Source organism: Archocentrus centrarchus, unplaced genomic scaffold (assembly GCF_007364275.1).
Source record: "Archocentrus centrarchus isolate MPI-CPG fArcCen1 unplaced genomic scaffold, fArcCen1 scaffold_45_ctg1, whole genome shotgun sequence".
Lineage (NCBI taxonomy): Eukaryota > Metazoa > Chordata > Actinopteri > Cichliformes > Cichlidae > Archocentrus > Archocentrus centrarchus.
The window spans coordinates 2,377,219-2,387,066 of record NW_022060271.1 but is presented as its reverse complement, the minus strand read 5'-3'; positions in this window follow the sequence as shown (position 1 = coordinate 2,387,066).

Sequence of the window (9,848 nt, the reverse complement as noted above, 5' to 3'; positions counted from 1 at the left end):
TCATCAAGACATTCATCACCTCCTCACTGCCCACCACCCTCGACCCACTACAGTTTGCATACCGGCCAGACAGATCCACAGATGACGCCATATCCTTCCTCCTCCACAAGACCCTTTCACACATAGACACTGGTAAGGGGAACTATGTGAGAGTGCTGTTTGTAGATTACAGCTCAGCATTCAACACCATAGTTCCCTCCAGGCTGGTCTCTAAGCTGCTGGACCTGGGCCTGGGCCCATCCCTGTGCAGGTGGGTTCACAGCTTCCTGACCAGCAGACCACAGGTGGTACGAGTGGGTCACCTCACCTCATCCTCCCTCCCCCTCAACACTGGATCCCCCCAAGGCTGTGTGCTCAGCCCTCTGCTGTACTCACTGTACACCCATGACTGCGAGGCCACGTCAGAGTCCAACGTCATCATCAAGTTTGCTGACGACACTGCTGTTGTGGGACTAATCTCCCACAATGAGGAGACAGCCTTGAGGAGAGAGGTCTCCCGCCTGGAGAACTGGTGCCAGGAGAACCACCTCCTGCTCAACGTCAGCAAAACGAAGGAACTGATCGTGGACTTCAGCAGGAAGCAGCGGTGGGACTACCATCCACTTGTCATTAGTGGTGCTGAGGTGGAAAGTGTGGACACTTTCAAATACCTGGGAGTGACCATCTCACAGGACCTGTCCTGGACTCATCACATAAACATCACTGTGAAGAAGGCCAGACAGCGTCTCTACCTCCTCAGGCGGCTGAGAGACTTCAAGCTCCCACTCAAGGTGCTCAGGAACTTTTACATCTGCACCATCGAGAGCATCATGCGTGGGAGCATCACCACCTGGATGGGAAACTGCACCAAGCAGGACTTCATGGCCCTAAAAAGGGTGGTTCGTTCAGCTGAACGGACCATCAGAACCACCCTCCCCAACCTGCAGGACATTTACACCAAGCAGTGCAGGCTGAGGGCCATGAAGATCCTAAAACAGCCCAGCCACCCCGGACACTCTCTCTTCTCCCTGCTCCCATCAGGCCGGCGTTACCGCTGCCTGAGGGCTAAGACTGAAAGGTTGAAGAAGAGTTTTTACCCACAAGCCATCCGTCTGCTCAACTCTGAGCCCTAACTGGACTATCATTGCACAATGTAAATATTATAATTTATAATCTATAATTCCACGTAAAAGTGTGTATAGTGTATAGTATATAGAGTATAGTGTATAGTGTGAATTACTTATTTTTATTTTTATTCTTCTTATTTATATGTGTGTGTATATATGGTTGCAGGTACAAAATACATTTCACTGTGCATTGTACTGTGTATAACTGTGCATGTGACGAATAAACACTATCTTATCTCTTATCTTATCAGAGAAGAGCTTTTCAACATTAGGTCCACAACACCTTTGGACTTATTTCCTGTTTTTGTCGCATCTGCGGCGGATTTATTACACACTCTGGCCCAGAAAGTGAGACGCCGAAAGAGAGGGAAGCGCGCTGGCGTGCTTGTGAGGCTAAGGAGACGTGGATTACGCACAGCCTTACCTGGGATTTTCCTCTCCAACGTGCGTTCACTTAGGAACAAAATGGACGAACTGACACTGATGAGGAGCATGAATAGAGACTTTTCCATATCCTGTGTGTTATGCTTCACGGAGTCATGGCTGTGTGAGGAGATACCGGACTGCGCGCTCCAGTTAGAGGGATTTCATCTCCTCCGCGCAGACCGGCAAGCTGCGCTTTCCGGCAAGGCTACAGGTGGAGGAGTCTGCTTCTACATCAACAGTGGCTGGTGTACGGATGTGACAGAGATTGCTAAGCACTGCTCTCCCTCACTGGAATATCTTTTCATTCACTGTAAACCATTTTACTCTCCGCGAGAGTTCGCTTCATTCATACTGGCTGCTGTTTACATCCCGCCGGACGCGGACGTGCACGAGGCCCAGTGCGCACTCACAGAGCAGATTCTGTGCATGGAGCGGACATACCCGGACTCTCTTATCATCGTACTTGGGGACTTTAATAAAGCCAGCCTGAGTCAGGAACTTCCCAAATATAAACAATATATCACATGTCCGACCAGAGAGGAGAAGACACTAGACCACTGCTACAGCACGATAAGTGGGGCTTATCACGCAGTGCCCCGCGCTGCACTCGGCCTCTCTGACGACGACATGATCCACCTGATCCCCGCATACAGACAGAGGCTGAAGCTCTCAAAACCTGCGGTGAGGACAACAAAGCAGTGGACCCGTGAGGCTGTGGAGGAGCTCCGCACATGCTTCGAAACTACAGACTGGGACTCAATGAGGGCTGCCTGTGGACAGTGTTGGCTCTCAACTTGGTGTTGGCTCTCACTGCGGTATTGTATCACTTCCTGTTCCTGTTTCGGAGCACAGTGTTTTGCTGTCTGTTAGCTGTTATATCTGTATAACTCGATTTATCTGGATAATAATATTTTAGTGTAATCTTCACCTACTTTAAATAGCATACTCTTTGCTGAATCACCTGTATTCACATTACTCACTTTATTTGTTTTTAGAAATTCGCTAGCTTAGCTCAGCTAGTAGCTTAGCCCTTAGCCGACTCACTACCAGCATGGCTTCTTCTCCTGTCTCTCCTGCACTTTCCTGCTCTGGGTGTCACATGTTAAGTTACTCCTCGGCCTCCTTTAGCAGTAACGGTACTTGTAATAAATGTAGTCTGTTTGTAGCTCTGGAGGCCAGGCTTTCTGAATTGGAGACTCGGCTCCGCACCCTGGAAAATCCTGTATCTAGCCAGGCCCCTGTAGCGGGTGCGGACCATGGTAGCTTAGCCGCCGTTAGCTCCCCCCCAGCAGATCCCGAGCAGCAGGGAAAACAGGCCGGCTGGGTGACGGTGAGGAGGAAGCGTAGTCCTAAGCAGAAGCCCCGGGTACACCACCAACCTGTTCACGTCTCTAACCGTTTTTCTCCACTCGGCGACACACCCGCCGAGGAACAAACTCTGGTTATTGGCGACTCTGTTTTGAGAAACGTGAAGCTAGAGACACCAGCGACCATAGTCAAATGTCTTCCAGGGGCCAGAGCAAGCGACATTCATGGAAATTTGAAACTGCTGGCTAAGGCTAATCGTAGGTTTGGTAAGATCGTTATTCACGTCGGCAGTAATGACACCCAGTTACGCCAATCGGAGGTCACTAAAATTAATATTGACTCGGTGTGTAACTTTGCAAAACAATGTCGGACTCTGTAGTTTTCTCTGGGCCCCTCCCCAATCAGACGAATTCAATTTCAATTCAATTTTATTTATATAGCGCCAAATCACAACAAACTGTCGCCTCAAGGCGCTTTGTATTGTGGGTAAAGACCCTACAATAATACAGAGAAAACCCAACAGTCAAAAAGACCCCCTATGAGCAGCACTTGGCGACAGTGGAAAGGAAAAACTCCCTTTTAACAGGAAGAAACCTCCAGCAGAACCAGGCTCAGGGAGGGGGGGTCATCTGCCGCGACCGGTTGGGCTGAGGGGAGAGAAAGACATGCTGTGGAAGAGAGCCAGAGATTAATATCAATTAATGATTAAATGCAGAGTGGAGTATAAACAAAGTAAATAAGGTGAATGAGAAACAGTGCATTATGTGAACCCCCCAGCAGCCTAGGCCTATAGCAGCATAACTAAGGGATGGTTCAGGGTCACCTGATCCAGCCCTAACTATAAGCTTGATCAAAAAGGAAATTTTTAAGCCTAATCTTAAAAATAGAGAGAGTGTCTGTCTCCCGAATCCAAGCTGGAAGCTGGTTCCACAGAAGAGGCGCCTGAAAGCTGAAGGCTCTGTCTCCCATTCTACTCTTAAGTATCCTAGGAACCACAAGTAAGCCAGCAGTCTGAGAGCGAAGTGCTCTGTTGGGGTGATATGGTACTATGAGGTCTTTGAGATAAGATGGTGCCTGATTATTCAAGACCTTGTATGTGAGGAGAAGGATTTTAAATTCTATTCTAGATTTAACAGAGAGCCAATGAAGAGAAGCCAATATGGGAGAAATATGCTCTCTCTTTCTAGTCCCTGTCAGTACTCTAGCTGCAGCATTTTGGATCAGCTGAAGGCTTTTCAGAAAGCTTTTAGGAAAGCCTGATAATAATGAATTACAATAATCCAGCCTAGAAGTAATAAATGCATGAATGAGCTTTTCAGCATCACTCTGAGAAAGGATGTTTCTAATTTTAGAAATATTGCGCAAATGCAAAAAAGCGGTCCTACATATTTGTTTAATATGTGCATTGAAGGACATATCCTGGTCAAAAATGACTCCAAGATTTCTCACAGTGTTACTGGAGGCCAAAGTAATGCCATCCAGAGTAAGTATCTGGTTAGACACCATGTTTCTAAGATTTGTGGGGCCGAGTACAAGAACTTCAGTTTGATCTGAATTTAGAAGCAGGAAATTAGAGGTCATCCAGGCCTTAATATCTTTAAGACATTCCTGCAGTTTAACTAATTGATGTGTGTCATCTGGCTTCATTGATAGGTAAAGCTGAGTATCATCTGCATAACAATGAAAATTGATGCAGTGCTTTCTAATAATACTGCCTAAGGGAAGCATGTATAATGTAAATAAAATTGGTCCTAGCACAGAACCCTGTGGAACTCCATAATTAACCTTAGTGTGTGAAGAAGACTCCCCATTTACATGAACAAATTGGAGTCTATGAGATAAATTTGATTCAAACCACTGCAGTGCAGTACCTTTAATACCTATAGCAAGCTCTAATCTCTGTAATAAAATGTTATGGTCAACAGTATCAAAAGCTGCACTGAGGTCCAACAGGACAAGCACAGAGATGAGTCCACTGTCAGAGGCTGTAAGAAGATCATTGGTAACCTTCACTAATGCTGTTTCTGTACTGTGATGAATTCTGAACCCTGACTGAAACTCTTCAAATAAACCGTTCCTCTGCAGATGATCCGTTAGCTGTTTTACAACTACTCTTTCAAGAATCTTTGAGAGAAAAGGAAGGTTGGAGCTTGGCCTATAATTAGCTAAGACAGCTGGGTCAGTGATGGCTTTTTAAGCAGAGGTTTAATTACAGCCACCTTGAAGGTCTGTGGTACATAGCCAACTAATAAAGACTGATTGATCATTTTTAAGATTGAAGCATCAATAATTGGAAAGACTTCTTTGAACAGTCTAGTAGGAATGGGATCTAACAAACATGTTGCTGGTTTGGAGGAAGTAACTATTGAAGTTAACTCTGAAAGATCAACTGGAGCAAAAGAGTCTAAACAAATACCAGCAGTGCTGAAAGCAGCCGAACATGAAGAATAATCTTTGAGATGGTTATGAATAATTTTTTCTCGAATGTCTAAAATTTTATTTGTAAAGAAATCCATGAAGTCACTACTAGTTAACGTGAAAGGAATACTCGGCTCTACAGAGCTCTGACTCTTTGTCAGCCTGGCTACAGTGCTGAAAACAAACCTGGGGTTGTTCTTATTTTCTTCAATTAATGATGAATAGTAAGATGTCCTAGCTTTACGGAGGGCTTTTTTATAGAGCAACAAACTCTTTTTCCAGGCTAAATGAGCATCTTCTAATTTAGTGAGACGCCATTCCCTCTCCAGCTTTCGGGTTATCTGCTTTAAGCTGTGCGTTTGTGAATTATACCACGGAGTCAGGCACTTCTGATTTGAAGCTTTCCTTTTCAGAGGAGCCACAGTATCCAAAGTTATACGCAGTGAGGATGTAAAACTATTGACGAGATAATCGACCTCACTGGGAGCAGAGTTTAGGTAGCTGCTCTGTACTGTGTTGGCACTGAAGAGCATAACAATGAAGGAATTAGATCCTTAAACTTAGTTACAGCACTTTCAGAAAGACTTCTACTGTAATAAAACTTATTCCCCACTGCTGTGTAATCCATTAAAGTAAATGTAAATGTTACTAAGAAATGATCAGACAGGAGGGGGCTTTCAGGGAATACTGTTAAGTCTTCAGTTTCTATGCCATATGTTAGGACAAGATCCAGAGTATGATTAAAGTGGTGGGTGGGCTCCTTTACATTTTGAGAGAAGCCAATTGAATCTAACAATAGATTAAATGCAGTGTTGAGGCTGTCATTCTCAGCATCTACATGGATGTTAAGAGCTCATGTTCCAACTAATAAAGCTGCCTGTTACAGCACAAAGTAACTGAATTTGTCATTACCTCTGGCTCTAACTTTGGGTAACCGGAAGTATGAAACCAAACAGCGGAAGTAGCAGACTGTCATGGAGCCTACGTATGCTCTTCCAGAAACCTGTGGATAGAAATAAACTTTGCCTTGCCTAATAAATGGCTCATTTTATCAGTTTAAACATTTGATGTCTTCTCTGTGACATTTATAAATCGTTACATTCTGTTGTTGTTTTCACAGCAGCCTTTGTGAAGTTGTGTTTGGAGTTCAGGGCTGGCATGAACTCAGAGTTTGGGTGTAACACAGTTCATTGTCTAAGATTAGTCCTGTCATAGAAACAGAAAGTTTCAGCTTAAATCAGGTTTCTCTGCCAGAACCAGAGTTAGCGTAAAGTTGGAGTCAGTTGCCATGAAAAAAGACTAAAGGCTACCCTCACCTGACAGGTTTCCCCCACCCACCTGAAGTCAAGTCAAGTCAAGTCAAGTCAAGCTTATTTATAAAGCACATTTAAGATGACGTTGACCAAAGTGCTGTACAAGATCTATAACCCCAAGGACTATACTCAAATAAATAAATAAAAATAAATAAATAAAAACATTAAAAGACAATAAATAACATAAAATAACTAAAAAATTTAAAACAAATACCATAAAAATATCATAAACCAATCGTCTAAAAGGAGGTAGCACTGCAGCCAAATGCCAAGGAAAAGAAATATGTTTTTAATAAAGATTTAAATGTGTGTATGGTCTGGGCTGTGTGTATATGGAGAGGTAGATGGTTCCATACCTTTGCTGCTGCTAAAGCTCGATCACCTCGCTGTTTTAGTCTAGTTTAAGGCCTCTGTAAGAGCAGCTGGTTAGATGACCTCAGGCTTTAAAAGTAAGCAATAAAATCTTAAAATCGATTCTAAAACGGACAGGGAGCCAGTGAAGGGATGACAGGACCGGGGTAATGTGTTCATGCTTTTTTATACCAGTTAAAAGACGAGCTGCTGCACTCTGGACTACCTGCAGGAGGCGCACAGATGATTGATCTATGCCAGAGTTCAGGGAATTACTGAAGCATCCATCTGACACATCAGAGATGATTGATCTGCTCACGTTTGTACATTATACTGAACATGAACACAGTTCTGATCGATCAGCGATCAATGAGAGGGCAGTGATCAGGATTCATCAACATTCAAACATGTTCAAACATGAACTGCAGCCAGTCAAAGCTGTAGAGCAAGCTCATCAGCAGGCAGCAGGTGGAGGAATGTGGAGGTCTAACAGGGACTGAATGACCTTCTTACCCCACACGAGGTAACCGGGGCAGCAGAAATGGTGGTAGATTCTCTGCAGGCTCCTCTTTTTAGTGTTTGTCCTTTAATGTGTGTGATCGTTCACACTGTAGCGATGCCACAGCTGACAGGTGCGAAAAAAAGCAAGAAAAAAGAGATAAGAGGACAGAGAGCAGGTAGAAACTACAGCTGCTGCACCTGAAGACGAAACATACAAAACACAAACATGGCTACACACACCAACAATCTTATTGTGTTGTGTGTTTGCATGAATGAGAGCCATTGGGCAGCAGCTAGATGGGAGTGTGGGGTCTTTGCCTGGTTTAAGAAGCAGGCTGATTTTGGTAGAGTTTATATTTGGAGAGACTGTGTGATCGTTCTGAATCTGAGTCACAATTCTGAAAAGAGTGGGAGCTAGCTCAGAGCAAACCTCTTTATAAAACTCCGCTGGAAAACCATCTGGACCTGGGCCTTCATTATTTGTTAGGAGCTGTAAGGCTTCCTGGAATTCGGACAATAAGAGCGGAGAATCCAGAGCTGTAGCCTGTTCCTCATTTAGCTTTGGTAGATTTATGTTCTTCAATGGTAGGATCCGATGGATTCATCTGTGATGAGTATAAGGCTTCATAAAAGTCTTTAAAGGATTTATTTATTTGTTGTGTGTCATGAGTAATGTTACCAGTCGAGTCTTTAATAGAATAAATGGCTGTTTTTTCTTTATTTAGTTTTAACTGGTTGGCCAGGAATTTTCCAGATTTATTTCCATGTTCAAAGTTTTCCAAACGCAGCCTCTGCAACAGAAATTGTGTCCTCTTATCAGTTATTTCATTTAACTCCAGTTTCAGTTTCCTCAGGTTGTTAATTATATGTTCTTGTGGTGAAGCAGCATAGGCAGTTTCTAAAGATTTAATTTTCTGTTCTAATTCTAACACAAGAGTTTTTTCTTTATTTTTCTTATGCGAGCAGTAAGATATTATTCTGCCCTTCATTCCTGCCTTTCCTGCTTCCCAAAGAACACATGGTGATATTCCAGGTAGATCATTATGTTCTAAATACGTTGCCCACTCCTTTTTGAAATAATTAATGAAATCTTGTTCTTTAAGATAAGATGTATTCAATCTCCAGTTCCTGATTGGTGGTGTGACTCTTTTCTGTGTCAGAGACACTGCTGCATGATGATGCTTGAATATGCTCGTGTGTGTGTGACTGAACTGTTTGTGGCTTTTCACACTTCTTAAAAGCCTGAACCACAAAAACAGAGTTACTGTAACATGTTCCTTCTCTTTGGCTTCCCATCAGACCACAGCAGCATCCAGAGCTGCAACTCGCCACGTGGAGGCTGGAGGTGATGCCATGGAGAAACCTCCTCCTCCTGCCTGACTCAAAGTGAGGAGGTGTGACAACAAAAAGCTTGAGATAAATTTAGATCCTCGTCACGACTGAATCGTCAGTTATGACTGTGAGTAATGACTGAAGCATCCTACTATTGAGCTGAGCTTCTGGCTGAGCCTCTGAGGACAAAGTGAGGATTTAAAGGCTGTGAGGCAACTCTCAGAGTACTCAACTGGCTTTTCACAATGTTTGTGCGTGATGCAAGTGATGAGTGAAACTGAGGTCAAAGCTGCTGACTCAGAGAGGGAAACTATTCAGGACAAGTCCTGACGCGTTACAGACAAGTCACTGCTGAAGACTCTGAAGACACACACACACACACACACACACACACACACGGGAATCACCAGTTTGTGTAGACATGAGCACACTGAGGTTTGTCTCATGAGTGTACTCAGAGTTTGTTCGAGGGGAAAGAGACTGAAAATTGTTAATCAGTTAAATATTTACAGGCTGACGTGTTTCTGCAAGAGCCACATCTGTCCAGAACATCTGTACACGCTCTCTCCTCCCCACAGTTCCCTCACATGTACTCAGCCTACTAACAAGTCCAAACAAAGAGGTGTAGCCTTACTGATTAACAGGAAGATAAACCTCAACATTAGAAACACCACAGTGGATCCAGATGTTGCAGTTAGGCTGTGGCTGGCTGGGGGCAGATCCAAATGCAGGACACATGTGACTACATTAGAGTCTGAGGCTGCTTTATTGCTGAAATCTTCTCATACAAAACAAAACTCAAAAACACAAAGTCTCAACCAAGGCTGTACAAAAGACAAAATAACATAACCCCCCCGCACACGCTAAACAGGGGGACACAAATCTAACTGTGCTATATTTAAGAGACACTGCATGCATCAAAAACCCTACGGTGTGACCTTGAATTTAAGCACGCCTACTTCACCTACCAAGACTCTTCGACTCACTGTCGATACAGGATCTGCAGTTTCTATACTGCCTCATCAAACCTACAAAGAACACTTCAGTGAAACACCACTGTGCCCCCCGACCTCAGCCTAGTTACTTATACAAA